The sequence below is a fragment of the Dipteris shenzhenensis genome, chromosome 23, assembly GCF_047967505.1.
Source record: "Dipteris shenzhenensis isolate YYH24624 ecotype China chromosome 23, Dip_SZ_1.0, whole genome shotgun sequence".
Lineage (NCBI taxonomy): Eukaryota > Viridiplantae > Streptophyta > Polypodiopsida > Gleicheniales > Dipteridaceae > Dipteris > Dipteris shenzhenensis.
Window position 1 is genome coordinate 41,096,507 of NC_141618.1, and position 22,737 is coordinate 41,119,243.

Sequence of the window (22,737 nt, forward strand, 5' to 3'; positions counted from 1 at the left end):
GTATATGTGTAGCTTAGGACCTCGAGTTGTGTTCCGTTGAGAGACGTAGGCTTAAGTGTGGTAAGCAAACATAGTACATGCATGTGTAAAAGGAATGTGTATCATCATGGTTGAGGTACTGAAGGCTTTCACCTTCATTGGGGGTTGTAGGGTTTAGGAAGAGTTTAAGGATTAGAAGGAGGTTTGAGCATTTAGAAGGAGGTTCCAGGGTTAGAAGGAGTTCCAAGGTTTAGAAGGAATTCCAAGGTTTAGAAGGAGGTTCCAGGGTTAGAAGGAGTTCCAAGGTTTAGAAGAAGCTTCCAAGGTTTAGGGTAGAGTACATGGTGGAGAACTCGTCTCCCTCGTAGATCATGGAGTTTAAGGGTTGAAGAACAAAGGGTTTAGAGGGAGCATAGGCGTGGGAGAGGAAGAAGGTGTAAGAGCATGGGGGAAAGCAGAGAGAGGAGGGAGGAGGAGGAGGAGGAGGGAGGAGGAGAGAGGAGGAGGAGGAGAAGGGAAGAGGAGGAGGGAGGAGGAGAGGGAGAGGATGGGTTGCAAGGTTGGACGAGAGGGGAGGAGGAGTTGCAAGGTTAGGACATGCTTTTGGATGTGGAGTGCAAGAAAGCATGGACACTTGAGACAATTGCTCAGAATACCAAAGTAGAACTCAGCACAATGCCCCAAAGAGTGTGGGCTTCATTCCATTGTGGGGTATTTATACAAGTTGGAGAGCTTCTCTCTCTGCATGTAGGAAGTGTAACACATTCTCTCTCTACATGTAGAACTTGCATGTAGAATGTGCATGTATAAGTCGTATGTAGAAGTCGTATGTAGAAGTCGTATGTAGAACTTGCATGTACAACTTGCATGTAGGAGTTGTATGTAGAAGTCGTATGTAGAACTTGCATGTAGAACTCGCATGTACAAGTCGTATGTAGATCTTGCATGTAGAAGTCATATGTAGAACTCGCATGTAGAACTTGCATGTAGAAGTTGTATGTAGAACTTGCATGTAGAACATGCAAGTTGGATTTCTAAGAGGGATTATTTCTAGCCTTATGCAAGTACAAGCGGAGCTTTGTGCATCGAGTTGTAGCATCTCTTGGGGCAATTATGCAATCCCGACCTCCAGAATAGGTATTTCTTCGAAGGCAGTTGCACCTATCAATGTGATAGTAGGAGAAGTTGGTGACGGTTCCCATACTAGTGAGAAGGGTATGTCCAACTCCTCAATTGGTTTTGGTGACTGGGGCAGAGTCATTTCTCTTTCTTGTAGTTCTTTTTTTATGATTATAGCCAATAAGTGTGGAATTTTACATTTTTGGCCTAAAGAACCCTCCAGTTTCTTTGTGAAGAAGATGACTAAGTGCTGGACCCAATCTTGTTTTAGCTTTCTACTCAGCAAAACAAATGTGTGGAGTGCAAGGGATCGATTCTTGTTGCACTTAACCCCCAAGATTGTGGAGAGGAATTGTGCTGCTTCCTTGAGGCGATGGTCAAGGATTGCGTGAAACAATATGCTGTCTCTATGGATCAGTGTGCCCTTGGTGAGAAGAGACTATACTTTGATAAACTTTGCATCGACAGGCCATTTAGGGTATTTGGCACCTTGTGTTGGTAGTGAGAAAGCCCTTTGAATGACTGTACTATCAAGGATAATGTTTATTTTGCTGTGTGCTACTACATCAACATGCAAGCCATCCTCGACAAAAACAAAGTCTACCTTAGTTAGGATTAGATTGTATCACGAACACTCACTTGCATATGTACATCTTCGCACATATAGGTAGCATCAATCGATTTTAACCTAGGGCTTAGAAGTGATGCCTGAGTTCTAGCTGCCCTATGAAAATCCTAGCAACAAAAAAAGCATATAGTTAGTCCATACCTAGCTCCTAGGTCACGTGCACTCACATGCTTTTGCTTAGACACATAGATGATTGCATGAATAATTGTACCACACACTTTCATTCCACACTCTCAAAGCATGTATAAAAATAAGATCTCTCACACACACATAGAAAGGTCATATCGATATGCCAACCAACCGAATGATCAATCATACACCACATTCACATGGATGCAGGTTCAGAAAGATGCTGCCACTAAAGAGACTACGCAGAAAGAGCCCACTGCCTTAAGCACGAGACCCCCTCCAAAGTTTTCATCCATCAACATCCTCTCAACCATGGTGACCACGACCATTCGTGGTCCAAAGCGATAGCTCCGAAGAGGATTCAGTGCATGACCAAGAAGAACAAATGACACCCCAGTCACCAACGACCTACACAGCCATTGAAGGGGCCCAGTCATTGGAACTTGTTTGGCCACCCACATCGACTTATGCTCTTTCCCAGGAAGCAACATCTTACTTAGAGCAAAGGGGTCTAGGCAGATTGCATGAGAGCCTAAAATCCGTGGAGGACAGTCCTACAATGACCACATACATCAAGGATTTTCTCCATTCTTACCACTCCAGCAATGCAAAGGTTGGCAAGTATGGTACAATCACTGCACATCAGCTTTCAGATTTTTGTCAAACTATGCCTTTCTTCAGCGTGTTTCTATTGTCATGACATGGTAGGTGACTAGTCTTGTCTTTGTATGCTTCTCCAACTGATAGAGCTTTTCTTGCAAGGATTCATGGTCTCCCATGCATTCCTGTACTGCTATGCAAAGACTTGGTATTACAAACTTGAGTGGGACTACACCTTCAAGGCCGTACACCAATTGAAAAGGCATGTTCCCTATACTGACCTTGAATGTGGTTCTATATGCCCATAAGGCTGCATTTAGTTTCTCCGCCCAATTAGAATGCTGTGGTTCTACTACCTTGGTGAGGATAATGCATATTATTTTGTTGGTGGATTCGGCCTGTCCATTCCCTTGGGGGTAGTAGGGTGTGCTTTTTCTATGGATTACCAAGAGTTCTTGGATTACCTCATTGACAAAATGTGCGCCTCTATCCAACACAATTTCAATGGGGCATCCAAATTGGGTGATCACATTTTTGTATAAGAATCTTGATGTGCTTCTGGCATATGCCTTTCTGACTGCTTTAGCTTCAGCCCATTTTGTAAAGTAATCAGTGGCCACAATGATGTAGTGTGCCTGTGTTCCTTTTGCTCCTGGGAGTACGGGACCCACATAGTCAATCCCCCATTTTTCAAATGGTTTTTGTGCAACAACTGTTGTTAGGGGATTGAAGTCTTTGTGTTGTGGTTAGTAGTCTGTTGGCATACATCACAGCCTTTTACATATTCATAGGCATTTGCCCATAGTGTTGGCCACTAGTAGCCTGCGAGGAGAACTTTTCTTGCTGTGGCTTCCCCTTGGAAGTGTCCTCCTGCAATGCCTTCATGGACTTCACTTAGGATTGGCATGATCTCATGAGGCAGTACACATCTTCTTAATATCTGGTCCTTGCCCATCTTGTACACTTGTCCTACACTTGTCCTGCAATGAGTTGCTAGGGTGCAGCATTTAGAATCAATTTTCTAGCATCTACTGCTTTCATTTTAGGGGGTGGTATTCCTACCATTAAGTACCCAATGATATCTCCACACCACTCTGGAACAACATCTATTTGAAATAGTGTGGCATCTGGTAAGTCATCTTCGACTCTAGTGGCTTCTTCTCCTGACTTGACTCGAGACATGTGATCGGCAATGTAGTGTTGGGCACCTTTGCGGACCACTATCTTGAAGTTGAATTCTTGAAGCAAGAGGAGCCATCTGGTTATTCTTCCTATTGTACATGGATGGTTCACAAGATAAAGCAATGCTTGATGGTCAGTGTAGAAGACAAAATCATTTGCCAGTAGATAGTGCCGAAATTTCTTTACACTATACACCATTGCTAGGGCTTCTCTTTCGGTGGTGGTATAGTTGATCTCTGCATCATTGAGTTGTCAACTGGTGAAGTAGAAGGGGTAGTCTTTCTTATGTTCACTAGGTTGACAAAGCACACTCCCAATTGCATACTTGGATCCATCAGTATGAACATGAAAATCATTATCCCAATTGGGAGATATAAGGATGGGTGCTATGATTAGGTGCCACTTTAAAAGCTCAAAGGCTTGGTCACACTCTTCGGTCCATAAGAATTCCACTAATAATTTGTAAAGTGGTCTAGCTATCATGGCATACCGCAATATAAATCTTCTATAATAGCTGGCATGTCCCATAAAGACTTGTACACCTTTGGAATTTGTAGGAGGAGGCAATTCCATGATGATTTTGATTTTATCCATGTAAGTTGCAATCCCATGTTGAGAGACGATGTGTCCCAAAACAACTCCGTGGGGGACCATGAACTGGCATTTTGTTGGATTTAGGGAGATGCCATACTTCCTGCATTTGATTAGTACTTCTTTAAGACATTTGAAGTGGTCTTGTTTGTTTGAATGGATGCACAAGCCATCCAAGAACACCTGTAAAAACTTATTCAGAAATGACTTGAAGCTATGAACATGACTCGTTGGAATGTGGCCGGGGCATTACAAAGGTCGAATGGCATGATTCTATATGCAAAAATACCCCATTCTGTAGCAAATGCTATTTCTGATTGGTCTTTAGGAGCGATTTGCACTTGGTTATAGCCACTAAAGTCATCCAAGAAGCTATGTATTTCTAAACCTGCCACCTTTTCCAACATTGTTTCTGTTAAGGGTAGGGGATACTGATCCCTCATTGTGGCGGCATTCACATTTTTTAAATTTATGCATATTCTGAGCTTCTTGTTGCATTTAGGCACAATGACAATGGGTGAAACCCAATCAGTGTGCTCTATCTCGTAGATGAATCCGGCATCTAGGAGTTTTTCTAGCTCGTCATAAACCATGGTGCCATATTTAGGATTTGTGCGATAAGGTCCACATACCTTAGGGTGAGCACCTTCCCTTATAGGTATTGTGTGTACTACCACTTTTGGTGAAATTCCTTTCTTCTCTTTGTATGACCATGCTCGGCAGTCGCGGTATTCCATTAGGAGTGCTTTGAGTTTGGTTTCATCTTCTTGTCGAAGCTGTTTCCCAATGAAAACTAGTTTTTCTTCCTCCCCTTCAAGGGCGAGGTTTATTGTGCATGTTTTTGCCGGTCCCTCATAGATTGGAGTTTCTCCAATGCTATCAGTTTCTTGAACTTCAAATTCTCTTAGTGGTCTTGGCATTGCTATTGGCGTACTGCCACTTGTATAATTCTTGAAGTATTCCGACACTTCTTGAAGATTGGCCTCTGATGGTGTTGAACTAGCCTGACATGTGTCATGTGTATTGGGTGGCATAGTTGCATTTACTAATTTGTTAGGCTCTTCTTGACTGTCTTTTTCTGAAGTCTCTTGATTGAGCTTCATCCGTACATGTGGATTATATTTTTGAAACTTCTTACGTTGGGAACTATGGGGTAACATTTCCACTAGTAAGGTGTTTCCAAGTAAGGGTTCATTTGCTACGCATACTCCTTCCAGTCCCTCAGGGGACCATTCAAGAGGCAGTGGTTCTAATTTTGAGGGACCTGACTTTGCAAGGTACAATTTGAGGGACTCGTTCAAATTCATTGAAGTGCTCGGCCTTGGCTTTTCTGTGATTTTCTCCAGCTTTCTTGTGGGATCTTCTACTGTTATTCAACTTTAGAGGTTCAACTTTTGGGAGCTCGACTGCCATTAGGGAATGTAGAATGGCTAAGTCATTATCAAATATTTGACCTTCAATTTCAACATTCTCAGCCTTTGTTTCAAGGTCCCAAGGAAAATCTGAGTCATCATTGGTATGGGTACCTTCTTCAGGTTCATTATCCCACTCGAGGTCAGCCATAAAGAATGGCATCTCTAGATCGATTGGTTCTACACGTGGGAGTGGAGGATCTACATGTAGCACCTTAGCATCTATCTGTGAGAAGATGGGGTCTAATGAATGGCAGTTGTCAATGGCTGCCAAGGTTTGTATCTAGTTATTGACATTGCTTTGTGAGTCACCTGCTATGGCATGCTGTTGCAAGGGAGTTGATTTGCTTGAGATTGTTGTTGAAGATGTGTCATCCAACACTCTAGGCACAATTGGTTTAATAGCTTCTGTCCCCACATTCACCTTGACTGCAGTGTCACGATTTTGGATTGTAAGTCTATCAGTTCCCCAGTCATGGAGGACTGATGCTTCTCATAACCAAGGACGTCCTAGTAAGATTTGATAGGATTTTTTGGGGAGATCCAAGCTTGTGAATTGAAGGGAAAAGTGGAATCCTACGATCTTTGTGGACATGCCATTCACTATTCCCAAGGGTTTAGCTCGTGAATCATCGGCAAGGCGTATGTTGAAATTAGCCTTTTGCATTGGTGGGAGACCCCATTCTTCGTAGAGCTCCTTTGATAGGACATTTACATCTGCTCCACCATCCACTATGGCTTGGACTTCATTATATGCCTTGTGGATCAAAGGCACAGTAATGTTGCATATGTCATCTCTCTCACCCATCCATACAGGGATATCTTCAATGTCATTCATAGGTAGAGGAGGATTTGCGAGTTCAATCCATCCTTTGAAACCCTCCCAGAGATTGGGACAATTCCGTAGGAGGATTCCGATGGGAATTGACATAGGGCAACTCAGGATGCTAGTGTGGCTCCTTCAAGTTGACGTGGTGGTACATTATGTTGTGGAGTCTGTTGTTGGAACAAAGGCTCGAGTACAGTATCAATACTTTGTGGGGCCAAGTCATGGATTGGGTCTTGAGCTTGTTTCTTAGCCTCAAATTGAGCTTGTTCGTTTTGTACCCATTGTTGAAGTGCCTGAAAACGAGCCTTCTCCACCTCTACATTTGGGTATGCAGCTTATTTTATTTAAGGCTTGGGAGTTGATGTGGATGAGCTCGGTTGCTCATTGCTTGGCGGAGGTGGAGGCCCTTGTGCTTTCTTTTTTAGAAGTCACTTTGGTTGGAGGTCCTTGGTGGCCTCTTTTTGTTGGCGTGTAATTACATTTACAGGTTGTGATTTTACACTTGTCGGACCTAGACTTTGATGGTCCACCCCAATGATGCTGATGGGGATGTCAGGCTTAACCTTTGTTTGTTTTGGGATCTTATTTTTCATGGGACAATCCATACAGGCATGTCTTAGGCCACAATCTCTACAGAGTGGTTGGAAAGTAGCTAGGCTACCACGATTAGGGCACTCTACGATCCGTTGATTTTCTCCACAACCGTAGCACTTGATTGGTGCACGATAGGTGTTGGGACATACTTGATTTGCATAAACTGGTATTAGACCCTCTACACCTTCTACATAGTACACTGGGTACTCTTCTTCATACTCAAATGGTGAGTCTACTTCCTGGGCTTGTAATTGATGTATTGGAACTATCTGAGGACTTGGATTTGGTGCTCTTGGATATGGTCGTGGATTCGGATTCTTGAGTAGTTGTGGGACTTGTATCCGAACGGGAATAGGATTTAGCCTCAGAGCTGGGGGTGCTTGTGCAAGTGCTGGTTGCCTGTATATTGGCATGGGTGCCGCTTGGTATTGTTGAGGTCGAGGCGGATTGTTGCACATGTTGAAGATGCAATTGTTCTCATCATGGCCACCGACGACGCAGATATGGCACCACAACCTTGGTGGTGGATTTGCTTGTGTAGTGATCCTAGCTCTTAGGACCGGGCACTCATTTGCTGTATGATTGGCCATGCAATGTGGACACCAAACATTTTCTCGCCGTGGATATGTCTGAGTTTGCGGTTGAGACAATTGAAGTTTTTGTTCCATGGCTTGCATCTTGTCTTCTTTCAGCTTCAGGGTCATGGCCTCTAGGCAATCTTCATTTGATGTTTTGGCAGTGGCCTTTGATTTGCCCTTTTTTGAGCGCTTATTGTGTGTACTAGATTTACCATCATCATTGTTGGTGTCTGAGTCGGTCATGCCATCCTCGATGTCAATGGCTGCTGCTGCTGATGAGCAGCACTGAATGTTTCATAGCTGCTTATCTTTTTCATATCCTTTCGGATTTTCTTTCTTAGTCCTGCAATGAACCATGCCGTGAGGTACTTTGCATCTGGGCGTGGGTCACATTTGGCGATTAATCTTTCCATCTTACCCAGGTACGTGCGTACATCTTCTCGATGACCTTGTTCAAGCTTGCTTAGTTGGAGAGCAGGATCATCTTGTAGCCTCTCTGTTTGAAAGTGTCTTTTAAATTCCATTTGAAGTAGGTCCCATGTGGCGTGCTCTTCCACTAGAAGGAATAGGTACCATTCAGACGCTTCATCAGTTAAGGCCATGGGAAACCAAGCCACCTTGGTTTCATGGGGATTGATCTTCACCTACGTGGCATGTGGCATCAAAATGCTAGAGGAATTGGGCTGGATCTACCCTACCATTATATTTGGGAGGTTCCAGCTTTCCCAAGGGGCATCTGCCTTGATTGTTATTATTTCTTCGATTAAAGAAATTTTCAGCCTCTGCATCAAGGTCGATATCCCCATCATTGTCACGACGGTGTCCAGCCATGTTGGGGCGTGGAGGAGTTAAAGGGAGTGATTGAATTTCAGGGGGGGATTCGGGGTAGAAGATTGGTGGGGCGGTGGTTGCAACACAGTTGTATGTGGATGTGGTGAGCATTGGAGTTGGAGGCATTGGTCGGAACGTAGTTGCATGCAGATTAGGCGAGATTTGCCAAGGGTGTCTCTGCTACAAGTGCAAGTGTGGATGAAGTTGTGTTGGGAGGGTTAGAATGGTGTTAGTTTGTGTACCGTCATGTTAATAATGTGCCTAAGATTTTCCTACATGTGTAGGGAACTGTGCCGACGTAGACGGATCATTAATCGGAGGTCACGGCGTGAAGATATGAGCGAATTTGTGCGAAACGAGGCCCACACGGGGGCACGAATGAGCGAGTGCTAGGGATGCTGAAATGGTGTGCAATGGGTTGGAAAAATACCCCGTAACATGGTGTTTCCTTGTGTGAAATCTAGGTTCAAACGGGGTTCCATTTGGGTCCCAAACGGATGAGTTAGGAGGGGTTAAAGAAGGGGTAAAAGTTGCTTTTTTTGGGGGGGGCTTGGTCTTAAGGTTTGGTGTGAAGGGGCTTTAAGTCCAACTGAGGGGTTGGAACCAAGTGACTCTAGTTAGGTTAACTAACCTAGATCCTCCCAGTTATTATAACTGGGAGGTTAACCTAACTAGTTTAACTAACTACAGTTAGTTACTGACTAAAGGTTAGTTAGACTAACCTAATTGTACTAGTCGAGGTTAAACTAAACTAACTAACCTAACCTAACCTAACCAAGGTTAATGAAACCAACTAACCTAACTGAACCTAGGTTAATGAAACCAAATAACCTAACCTAACCTAGGTTAACTAAACTAACTGAGGTAAGCTAACCTAACCTAACCTAGGTGCGACTAATCTAATCGAGGTTAGCCTAACCTAGGTTAGTTTAGTGGTTAGGTTTTTAAAAATTATTTATTTATTTATTTATTTTTGACTAGGGGGAGGGCTTCCCCGACGGCGGTGCGGCAGGGGGGGTTTGAGTAGGGGGGAAGGGGGAAGGGGACAGGGGTGGAAGGGGGGTATGCAGGGGAGGGGAGGGGAGAGGTGATGGGGTCGAAGGGGGGGGCGCATGGGCGCGGTGGGGAGGGGAGGGGAGGGGAGCAACGGGAAGGGGGGGCACAGGGGAGCGATGGGAAGGGGAGGGGAGGGGAGCGACCAGAAGGGGGGGCACAGGGGAGTAGTGGGAAGGGGAGGTATGTAGGGAAGGGGAGGGGAGCAACGGGGAGGGGGGGCGGGCGAGCAGAGCGACGGGGAGGGTTGGGCGAGCGGGCGGGCGTCGCACTGCCTTATGGCCGACGTAGTGGCAACAAGGGCCTTAAGGCCCTTGCTTAGTTAGGTGTAGTTTGTGGTAGCTTAGGGTAGGGAGCGGCCAGCGAGGGGGGGTAGAGAGAGAGAGAGAGAGAGAGAGAGAGAGAGAGAGAGAGAGAGAGAGAGAGAGAGAGAGAGGTAGAGAGAGAAAGAGAGAGAGAGTGAGAGAAGAGAGAGAGAGAGAGAGAGTGAGTGAGAGAAAAAGAGAGAACAAGAGAGAGAGAGAGAGAGAGAGAGAGAGAGAGAGAGAGAGAGAGAGAGGGGGGGGGGAGGGATAGAGAGAGAAAGAGAGAGAAAGGGGGAGGGATAGAGAGAGAAATAGAGAGAAAGAAAGAGAGGGGGACGGAAAGAGAGAGAGAGAGGGGGTGGGGGAAGAGAGAGAGAGAGAGAGAGAGAGAGAGAAAGAGAGAGAGAAAGAGTGAGAGTGAGAGAGAAAGTGAGAGAAAAAAAGAGAGAGAGAGAAAGAGAGAGAAAGGGGGAGGGGGTGGTGGTGGAGATGGAGCAGGGAGGGGGGAGGAGATGGGGGGAAAAGGGGGGAGGGGGGGAGGGGGAAATGGAGATGGAGGGGGGAGGGGGGGAAGGGGTGGTGGAGATGGAGGGGGGAGGGGGTGATGTAGATGGAGGGGGCAAAGGGGGAGGGGATGGTGGTGATGGAGGGGAGAGGGGGGAGAGGGTTGTAGAAATGGGAGGGGGAAAAAAGAGAGAAGAAGAAGAAAAAAAACTTGACGGATGGAAATCCAAAGGGAGGAAGAGGTGGTCACCAGAACGCTCTCCAAGTCTTTCTCGATGTAACGGGGTTGTTGAGGAACAATGGACGGTGGGTGGATGGCTAGGTTATCGCTGCGAGATGGGCTTGAAGTCACTTATAATGTGAGGATGGGAGTAAGGTGGTGGTTGATGGAGAAGGAGGAGTGTCTTGTATAGGGCTCGGAATGAAGAAGAGGATGGAGGAAAAATCTAAAAGATGAAGAATGAGGGGGTGGAGTGGGTTTTTATAGGAAATGAGTTTAGGTTTAGGGTTAAACCCTAAACTCTTCCCGAGCCGTAACTTTTTATGGATAGCTCGGTTTGCTCTTCTGCAAAAAGGTGAAATGATCAAAATTGCAAGCTCTACACATTCGTGTCCACTACCTAGCTTGATTGTTTATCAAGTGGCTTCTATTTAAGAAATAAAGAAAATTTCTTAAGGTAGTAACCCAAGGTTGATGCTTGGGGTAGATATGTTTGGCTAGAAATGAAAAAAAGTTTTACTCTCCTTGCCCTTGAGTGTTATGTTCGTGAAAGTTCGAAGTATTTTGTTTTTTTACACATACCTACGTATGTTTACTCATTACTTGAGATGCTAGTCTCCCCGGCAGTGGCGCCAAATGTTGGTAAGTATTCTCGCCTGTGGTTGTAGTGTATAGTGGTAAGTATTCCTGCCTGTCACGCGGGTGACCTAGGTCGATCCCCCATAGCGGCGCCAAATTTTGCTCTGTCCCACGGCTTTCATAGGAAGAGCAGGGAATTCTTAGTATGCAAGTTTCCAAAGCTTTTTGTCACCTACAGATATATCGGGGTTGTCGGTTGTAGTATATGTGTAGCTTAGGGCCTCGAGTCGTGTTCCGTTGAGAGATGTAGGCTTAAGTGTGGTAAGCAAACATAGTACATGCATGTGTAAAAGGAACGTGTATCATCATGGTTGAGGTAATGAAGGCACCTTCATTGGGCGTTGCAGGGTTTAGGAAGAGTTTAAGGATTAGAAGGAGGTTCGAGGGTTTAGAAGGAGTTTCCAAGGTTAGAAGGAGTTCCAGGGTTTAGAAGGAGTTCCAAGGTTTAGAAGGAGGTTCCAGGGTTAGAAGGAGTTCCAAGGTTTAGAAGGAGGTTCCAAGGTTTAGGGTAGAGTACATGGTGGAGAACTCGTCTCCCTCGTAGATCATGGAGTTTAAGGGTTGAAGAAATAAGGGTTTAGGGGGAGCATAGGAGTGGGAGAGGAGGAAGGTGTAAGAGCATGGGGGAAAGGAGAGAGAGGAGGGAGGAGGAGGAGGAGGAGGAGGAGGAGGAGGAGGAGGAGGAGGAAGGAGGAGAGAGGAGGAGGAGGAGAAGGGAGGAGGAGAAGGGAGGAGGAGGAGGGAGGAGGAGAGGGAGAGGATGGGTTACAAGGTTGGAGGAGAGGGGAGGAGGAGTTGCAAGGTTAGGACATGCTTTTGGACGTGGAGTGCAAGGAAGCATGGACACTTGAGACAATTGTTTGGAATACCAAAGTAGAACTCAACACAATGCCCCAAAGAGTGTGGGCTTCATTCCATTATGGGGTATTAATACAAGTTGGAGAGCTTCTCTCTCTGCATGTAGGAAGTGTAACCATTCTCTCTCTACATGTAGAACTTGCATGTACAAGTCGTATTGTACAAGTCGTATGTAGAAGTTGTATGTAGAAGTCATATGTAGAAGTCGTATGTAGAACTTGCATGTACAACTTGCATGTAGGAGTTGTATGTAGAAGTCATATGTAGAACTTGCATGTAGAACTCGCATATACAAGTCGTATGTAGATCTTGCAGGCAGATGTCGTATGTAGAACTCACATGTAGAACTTGCATGTAGAAGTTGTATGTAGAACTTGCATGTAGAACATGCAAGTTGGATTTCTAAGAGGGATTATTTCTAGCTTTATGTAAGTACAAGCGGAGCTTTGCCGCTACTCTACATACACATTCTATTCTCTAAGTCCATGTTGGCACAGAGTCAACAAATGAGCCAAATGTGGCTGACAGCAAGCTGAAATGCCCTTTAGAAGATCAGGTAGAGTGTCTAGACCGCCTGAGAGATTTGTTGCAGGGGCAGATGCTTATTGATTGCGGGGAGCCTTCTTGCTATAGGAAGGGTATAATGAACGAGGGTCAGCGCAAGTGGGAGTATGCTATGCAATTAGAGATGAATTCACTCATGAAAAATTAGACTTGGGACTTGGTTTCTTTGCCACATGGAAAGAAAGCATTGCCATGTAAATGGGTCTACAAGATGAAGGTCACAGGTGATGATATGCCTAAGTACAAGGCCCATTTGATTGCTAAAGGGTTCAAGCAAGAGAAGGGTGTGGACTTTGATGAGATCTTCTCTCTAGTTGTGAAGATGACCACACTTAGATGTGTACTTGGACTTGTGGCAGCAGAGGATATGGAGCTTATGTAGATAGATGTTAAGATAGCTTTCTTGCATGGGGATCTGCATGAGGAAATTTACATAGTACAGCCAGAAGGCTTTGAAGAAAAGGGCAAAGAACATTTGGTTTGCAAGCTAAAAAAGAGTCTCTATGGACTTAAGCAAGTGCCCAGAGAATGGTATTAGAAGTTTGATGCTTTCATTCAGTCCCAAGGTTTCAGAAGAAGTGAGATTGATCACTACCTCTACACTAAAAGAGCTAAGGATAATAGCCTAATACTCCTAGCACTTTATGTGGATGATATGCTGTTGGCTAGCAAGAACATTTATGAGTTGGATGCATTGAAGTCCAAGTTGCATCAGGCCTTTGACATGAAGGATTTGGGACCTACAGGTCATATTCTTGGTATGCACATCATGCGTGACTAGAGTAGGAAACTCCTTTGGCTTTCACAAAAGGAGTATGTTACAAAAGTATTGCAATGTTTCTATATGGAGGGGGGGAAGGCAGTAAGTACTCCATTGCCTCCATATGTGAAACTGAGTCAAGAAGATAGTCCCAAATCAGATGAGGAGAGGGCCATGATGGCCAAAGTTCGTTATGCATTAGCGGTTGGGAGTCTTACGTATGCTATGATAGCTACTACTAGACTAGACATTGCATTTGCAGTGGGAGTTGTTAGCCAGTATATGGCTAATCTAAGAACGAGGCATTGGGAGGTAGTTAAATGCATCATGAGGTACATGAAGGGTACCAAGGAGATGTGCCTCTGCTTTGGCAGAGGAGAGATGCATGTACTTGTGTACACAGATTCAAATTATGCATGGCATGTGGATAGTAGGAGATCCACCTTTGAATATGTGCTCACCTTTGTATGTGATGCAATGTCGTGGATGTCTTGCGCACAGAAGTGCATTTCTTTGTCTACGACAAAGACCGAATATGTTGCAAAGGGTTGCAAGGAGGCTATATGACTTGATTGGCTAGTGGGAGATCTGGGGATTCATACAAGTGTACCAGCATTGCATAGTGATTCCATGAGTGCTATTCAACTAGTACAAAATCTGGTCTTTAATGCAAAGACCAAACACATTGAGGTCAGGTACCATTTCATCAGGGAGGTACTTGAGGACATGCGCATAGAGCTTGTCAAGGTTCATATAGATGATAACCCTACAAATATGTTGACAAAGAGTCTAGCTAGTCAGTGGTTTGAGTATTGTCGTGTATTGATGGGCATTGGATAGTATGTCCATTGGTTGTTCTCTCTTAAAGGCACATTGGCCTTTAAGTGGGAGGTTATCAGGGCTAAAGGCCACTATACCTTAACCCCAATTATGTACAATACTCAAACACACATATATATGGATGACATAGAAGAGTAGGGTGTTCTGCACCCACCAAAACTTGAGTGGCTCTCTCTTTTTTGGCTCTCCCTCTCTTCCATTTTTCTTCCGGTGTTGAGATCTCTCAGGAGTCCTCTCAGGAGTCATATCTATCTCATTAGGATCAATGGCATTGTCAATTCCTCGTTCAATTTGATTCGGTAGTACTACTCTTATGGTGTAAAAAGGTGTAATGGCAATAGATTTATCATTGTCAAGGGTGCATAAATTGAGTTCCTTTAGCATTTTGTGGATCTATTGTAGCCAGTGTTTGCATTTAGTGAGTCTTCTAACTCAGGTATAGGACCACAACAAGAGTCTTCAAGACCAAACTATTGGCCCAGTTTGTTGACTGGTACCCTTGGAAGGTCTAGAGCTTGATTGGGAGGATCAACATTCTCAGGATTAGTGGACTGGGGTGTCACTATTTGCCCATTCATCCAATCCAAGCGGTCTCTCCATAGAGTAAGATTACCCCGTAATAGTGTCGCGATGGGCATCTTGACCTCAGTGGTACAAAAATGAGGGTAATCCTATGATGTCTTGAGGACTAGTGATAGGTTCCCTGCATATCGATTCCAAATCTTCTAATCCATATAAGGACATGTTGTCATCCTCCTCCTTTAGTTGTGGTGGGGTCTTCTTTAAACATCCATTGCATTAGGGTGTCCCTCTATTGAAGGGCATGACACAGCTTCTTCATCTACCCTTTTAGGTATTTGCAAGGCTTTTGAGGCTCGAGTGGTTATCTCATGTCTTGGATGAATTGTATCAGTTCTCTTGCTTGCCTTAAGCCTCTGCTCACATTCCTCTTGGCACTTGCGTACCAATTTCTGCTCCTTGGTGAGACATTGTTTCCCCACCCATGGGTTGGGATATTCACCATGACCCTTAGGTGTTGTGGCTTGGCCATGGGTTGAGGCCTTTATCATTTCCTCATTTGCCTCATGTAGGTGCTTGTTGCTGCTACCATTTGAGAAAGTAACACCAGAGGAAGATGATGTTGCTAGAGAGGCCATGTCTTCATCCAAACCATCTTGGATGATGAACTTTTTGTGTCCTTTTTCAATCTTTGTTCCACTTGTGGTGCTTACTCGTGCTAATTCAATTGCCTCCCTAGGCTGTGACACGCTATCTTTATCCCTTTTGGCTTGTCTACGACGAAGCTCTTTATTAAGGACTAATACTTGATTTAAGGGAGTAATTCGTGGCGGTGGTGGTTGAGGTTCCAGTACTAGCAGGGGTAATGCAATATTTTGAGCCTTAATTTTCCCTTGATTAGCTAAGGTGGCTCCTTGTATTGCCAATTGTGCTTGATTGGAAGGATTGGGTGGTGCAAACAATGCTAGATGTGGCCTTTATTGATACATGGGTTGAGGAATCACCCTAGATAATGACATCAGGATGTACTGTGATTTCCCCAATGAACACAACGGACATAGTAGAGTGTCAGCCTTGCCCTAAGACGAGGGCACTCCTTTGTGGGATGATTTCCATTACATACCCCACACCATATGTTATCTCTTTGTGGAGATAGATGGGGGTTGCTAGGAGCCTCTTTTGATGCTTCTGCCTTCCATTTCTAGCGCAACTTGTTTAATAAATCGGTGGCCAACTCTTCCATGTTTAGCACCTTGGGCATCATGCTTGTATCCTTAGTTGCTTCTGAGGTTGAATCCTTTGTCGTTTGGGACATATTAGGGGAAGCTAAGGATTTATCCTTTTGGGGCTTCTCCCTCATGTTATCCCCTAGGCGTATCACCGTCTTGATGCATAGCTTGAACGAGGTGGGATTCATAGCAAACAAATGATCATATAGCTTAGCATCCCCTAGCCCTATGAGGAAGCGTGGCTAAAGCTACGCATCACTCATGCTCTCATGGGTTCACATTGTGAGTTCAGATTTTTAATCCTGGCAATATAGTCTCTTAAGGACTCTGTCTCTTTCTACTTTACCTCATAAAGATGGCTAATCAAGCTCCACTTGGGACCACGGGGGGCAAACGCCACAATGAAATATTTATGCAACTTGTCCCAATTTATTATCTCCTTAGGTTTTAAGGCTCTAAACCATTGTCTAGCCTTGCCATCAAGACTCAAGCCTTTTAAAAGCATTGACATTGTCTAGATCTCTAATATCACCATATGTCTCACAAATTTGTTCAAATCTCTCAACATGGGAGATTGGGTCTCCTTCTCCTACAAACTTTGTGATTAGCTTAGAGATTGTGAGAGGCTTGCTCGTTGATGGGTTGGTATCCATTACTAGAAAAGCTAGAGGTGGGCTGCCCCCCCCTTCCTAGTGCTTGCACTAGGATTCTCATAGCTTCATCTGCAAGGACCATTTGCGATACAAGAGAAGGTTGTGGAACGGTGGGCCCTATCCTGTACATTGGTGGTCCTGATGAAGGGTTCCATGGGTTTGTTGGCACAAGGTTTGGATGGAAGGATTCAAGACCACTAGGAATTTGCATTGTGACTTGGGTTGGGTTGGGCCTAATAGGTTAGAACGGAGGTCCTTTAGGGAGTGGTATGTTCCCTGCAAGCATCGGCCTATAAGGGATAGTTGTTGGGTAGGGAATACGTCCAATGTTTTGTTGCCAAGGAGGAATCATAGGGGCTTTCGAGGTGGAGGGTCTTAATTGTGGGCCTTCAAGGTTAATCCTACACCCACTTTGTTCTAGCATTTGGGACCCTTGTGAGAATTTGAGTCCCAATCCATCCCAATAGGATTGTCTATCATTAAAGAATTGATACAATGGGGCTTAATTGCCAGTAGCTATCATGGGACTTGGTTCCCTGAGTATTGCTTGTGATATCGGTGGTTGGACTGCCATTTGAGGCTCTATCGTTGCCCTAGTTTGTCCAGCAAATGAGTTTAGCAATTCTGCTGGGTCCGTCAATCCAAACCTTCCCATGATATTTGAAAAGGTTTCCTTTAATCTAGTTGCTGCTGTGGATGGGGTAGGAAGTGGAGATCATTGGGGATGGAGTTTAGAGCCATTGAGGCTCTAACATTAGAGGGTTCACTCATGTCTCCATCCTGACTCATGGATTCTTTCGAGTTGAATAATTCAATAGGTGGTGGTTCATACAAGGAGTGAGACCCCAATTTTGAGCTTGATAAGCAAGAGAATGCCACGCTAGTTATGGAGGTCGACAAGATATTTGAGGCATTGTCTATAGGCTCAGGATGAGCTTGTAGGACTCTTCTTGATCTCAAGATCATGTGTTCATTGGCACAATTGAGGCCCCAATTCTAGGTTGAGTCCGGCTTGACGTGGGGTCATGTGGCTTCCCTACGCCATAGCAAGGCAGGGTCCAAGGACAACATCCTGACGGGGTGCAAGGGCAACGCCCCAACGTTTTTTTTTGCAAAATTGGGTTTATTTCAATGCAATTTGTGTGCAAATTTTGTCATTTCCCAATGCTCGAGGTCCCTACTTTCAAGTGCTAGATTACACTTGTATCCCTGGCTTTTTCCAAATTTTGTGTTCCCAGAGCTATTCCTGTGGATGGGGGGATAGAGCTAAGGCAGCGACCCAACGGGATAGAGCTAAAGCAAAGATCAGTGGGATAGAGCTAAAGCAACGACCGGTGGGATAGAGCTAAAGTACCAACTGGCGGGATAGAGCCCAGGCACCGACCCGACGGGATAGCAGGTCGACAGGATAGAGTTAAAACAATGACTGGCGGGATAAAGGTAAAGCAACAATCGATGAGATAGCAAGTCAACGGGATGGAGTTACAGCAATGGCCAGAGGGATAGAGATAAGGCATCGGCCCAACGGGATAGCAGGTCAGCTGGATAGAGTTAAAGCAACGACCGATGGGATAGAGCTAAAGCAACGACCAACAAGATAGCAGGTCGGTGGGATAGAGTTAAAGCAATGACCCGACGGGACATCATTATGGCACTTGAATGACAATAATTAATAAGGGTGACGGGTTAGGTACTGACATGTGTAAGTCTAGCGGGATAGCATTATGGCATTGGGTCAACACCTGTTTGACCGATGAGATAGAGGCCTAAGGCAATGAGTCGGCGGGATACCGAGCTATGGCAATGGGTTGTGCTCTCTGTCTCTCTCTCTCTCTCTCTCTCTCTCTCTCTCTCTCTCTCTCTCGCTCGCTCTCTCTCCATTTCCATTTTCAATGTGTCAAGATTTACCTCTTTGTTACCATAGCTATTTTATGTTTCTCTCATATTTAATTATTTATATAGTTGAAGGGTATCTTTTGGTAGATTAGGATCCTCTCAAGGGCACTAGCGGTACTTCAAAATCTCAAACAATGATAGTAAGAGAATCTAGCCAACATACATTTGAGAGAGAGAGAGAGAGAGAGAGGATGCAAGCAAACTATTTGTACACTACATTATAATCAACAAGATGATGAATATACATAACTTCATCCCTTTGCTTTAGGTGTAGGGTTAGGGATAGGGTTTACCCCTATGCCCTTTATAGTCCTCTCTAGAATAATGGGATTTATACTACTCGTAACAATATTTGGGCTCACGTGAGGTAGCGATCTCCAATATTAAGAATGCTTGGTCGATGGTGTCGCAAAATAGGGAATGCATTTTTTGCAATATAGGCAAACATCCTTGGTACCTCCATAGGTAGTGTGCTTCAATGAAGCTTGAGGTGATTATAAGGAGAACAAATTAAAGATCCAACTAGAGGACAAGTTGGCAACTGCCATAGCCATACAAAGGGAATTTCTTCCTTGACCCAAGAGTGCAATCCTTTGCATCATAAACTCCAAATTCTACAAGAAAATGGGATGAAATTTCTAAATAGATGAGCAAGCTATGGTAAATAAGCTTGCCTTCAAGATAAACATTCTCACAAAGTGTACAAGTTCCAAGATCTCACAAGGATCATAATTCTATGACTGGCAACCATGGGCCAAATTATTATCCTCGCGTCAAGGCAAGTTGTCATCCTCGAGTCATGCCTTAATTGTGGCCCTTATCATCCTCGAGCTAGACTTGATTGTGGCCCTTATCATAATATATTTTGAGCCACCCAACTCAAAGCTCCATTAGTACCTAAAAGACTCTAATCATTCTCTTAATTCATCAGGTTGTCGAGCGACATCTTACAAAGAACGAATATGGCTATACATGATTCACAATACATTTTTGTCCTCTAAATGCAATGACTCATCGAGATGTATGTCCATTGCCTGAATTGGCGATCTACTTGACATATTGGTGCACATTTTTGGGTTCTAGTGACACGTTCCAGTTCATGCAAATGAAGCTAGTTTCAGAACGCCCCGACCTGTTTGGCATACTGACATTATTCAAGATGTAGTTTTTGTACGCTTGGCGGTATTAGTAACATGTTCTTAAATTTGTGGGAAGAACACTCCAACATCTTGAAAGCAAATGTAGTGGTCATACAACGTAAAATCTTCTATCTAGACCCATCAACGCGGTTTTTCAATCTCGACAACTGTTTTGAGAGAACGTTGTTCACAAGATTCATGTTTGATTCACAAACTGCTAAAGAAGACACCATTTCTAAGTTGGAACAAAGAATGCCAAATTGCTTTTCAACAGCTTAGGTCAACAAGTCCAGTGGCCGCTTGTAATTTGAAATTTTGCCTATCAAATTATTATTTTTTGTGCTGCAGTGCTCTACTAAGAGGTCATGCCCACCATTGCTATCCAAGCAAATATGCCCAAAAACTCAAGCACTTCCTTAGTTCCCAAAGCTGTAGATGACATGTTGTAGCATTGCACGTGCCTCAGTGGACAAGTAAATTTTCCCTCTCCACTCTAGCATTACGGGGTTGGGACTTTTATAAGGTTTCAAAACCTTGGCATATTACATTCAAGGTTTTGAAACCTTGGCATATTTGACATCAAAGCAGATTTGTGGGCACTTCCTTGGTGATTGCCATGGGCATCGGCATTTGTGCCAATGCAATATTGCGTGGGAAAAAAAGTGTCCTCCCGATCAATTTTGGACACTCATCTCATGCCCATGCCTCGATTCACTCCTTTCTATTCTCATCTTGTTTGTGCGTGAGTGCTCTCTCTCTCTCTCTCTCTCTCTCGCAAAAATAATGAAGCCATTGCTCTCAAGCACATCATGTGCTCTCTTGTTTTAAAAAATCCTTCAATACTGCCAATCAACAATTCCAAAGACCCAACAGTAATGGCTACTTTTGATTTTTCCAGTAATATCATTTGCTACAATGCTAGCCAAATCTCAAGGCTACTAACATTCTTGCTCAAAAGGTCAAGGAATCCAATGGGTAGGATTATCCCCCCACAACCCTCGACTTTGACAAGCTAGGTGGTAGATGCCCTACTCAAGCATACCAAACGCCCAAAGTCAGCACTTCCCATTGCCTAATCTCCTCTTGACGTCTCATCAATCTCAATCTATATGCGTCCATCTATTTGGTCGGTCATCTTTTGCATTTTTTGCAGTACATCCTTCTAATTTCCTTTCTACTTCTCAACTTGATCTGAACACTGGTTGGGTTTACTCGTTGGTATAAGTGTGACTGTTGCTTTTAGCACACTCTTCTCTAGGCTTGCAACTTGTGCCATGTCCTCATAGCGCTTTTGAGAGAGAACCATTATTGTCGAAGTAAGACAAGCTGATGACCATGAACCTTCTCGACAGAGCGGCTCACAGAATGCCTGATCAAATTAATAAAAAAACATTGACTGCAGTCTGAAGTGTAATTCAACTTTTGCAAAGACATTAAAATGTCATCTATTGAATACGATCATACAAACATGGAAAGAGTCCAACATGCAAAGAAAGTGAACTGTATACTATCATAATGTACTTATGTACAAAGAGGCTCTTCATAGCCTATCTTATCAAGTACTTTGTATCTTTTAGTAATTTTCAAGAGCTTGTCTGCCAGACAGTACCAGAGTACCCAAGACAAGGGAATGTTTGATCACCCATGCTAGGTCCTTGCAGTTGAGGACCTCCGCAAGTCCATGCAGGGGGAACTCCATGTGCCACGTGATCATGGAGCAAAGGGAAGAAGCCCGCTGCAACAATCTAAGTGTCAATATAATTACAAAATTAAAGGCATTTGCTACAATTCAAGAAATTACCAGACATGATAAAATAACTTCCAAAAGAAAAGTAAAGGCGCATACCAGAGTCTCTAAATCTTGTTCTGTGACTTTGAAGCTTCTTTAGTGCGCTATATATTCAATGGCAGATTGGAAATCGAAGGGTCTTCACCTTTCAACGTTGCAGGTATCATAATCGAAAAATTAATCAACGTAGAGGAAGCTGGATCCTCCTCTCATTATTGTGATAATATAATGTCATCTCCCACAATAAGTACCAGGTTCTCATGTTCCTGTGGAAGCGCAAGTCTATAACATGATCCATATCTCTGAACCCATCGTTTGGAAGCCTTCTTGCAGGCCCTCAAGGCACTTCACAAAACCAAACTCATGATTGTAAAGGTAAGAGATATAATACAGAGAAACACATCGCTTCTCTAAGTCATCTAGCTCATGAGCAAAAGCGCTTACGAGATCTTGCATATAACTGATGAGATATTGGAAATTATCGAGATTATCCATTACAAGATTCAATGAGTCCTGAAAATGCCATGAAATTTGCATGACTACGGACTGTACAATGATATGCCACATAAGGCCAAATAATAGCATGCAATTATTACTCATAACATATATAGAGATCTGGATCATCCATATGAAACATATTGTTACTCAAATACACCTCTGCATGATAATAACTATCTAAACTTCATGTTTCCTTAATCCTCACAAGGACTACTACACCATTGTTGACACATATTTCAAACCAAATTTTGAATCACATCAAGAAGCTCACATCTTTAAGAGCATCAGACACAAGCAAAATGAAATGTCACTCCTGTCCAAGAACAAGAGAAGTACCACCAAAAACAGTAAACAAAATGCTCATACAGACTCCGCAATTCCTGGCTGCTAGACTTCCTTGGAGAACAACTCAGATCATATCTACAGATAGAGACACCAAAACTTTGAACAATCTGTCATCTATATCCAGAGACAGATTTCCTCTCAACCATTTTCAGCGCAGGGAATGAATGATGCCTTACAAGAAGAATATCCTCAGAAGTCCAAACACATTTTGGCTTATGTGTGATGTCTTTCTCCAGGTGTTTGATGCAGTCTGTGGAGAAGGAGTGCCATCCTTGAACATGTACACCTAAATATTCCCTGTCCTTTCGTGCAGGGAATGAATGATGCCTTACAAGAAGACTATTCTCAGAAGTCAAAACACATTTTGGCATATGTGTGATGTCTTTCTCAGGGTGTTTGATGCAATCTGTAGAGAAAGGAGTGCCATCCTTGAACATGTACACCTAAATATTCC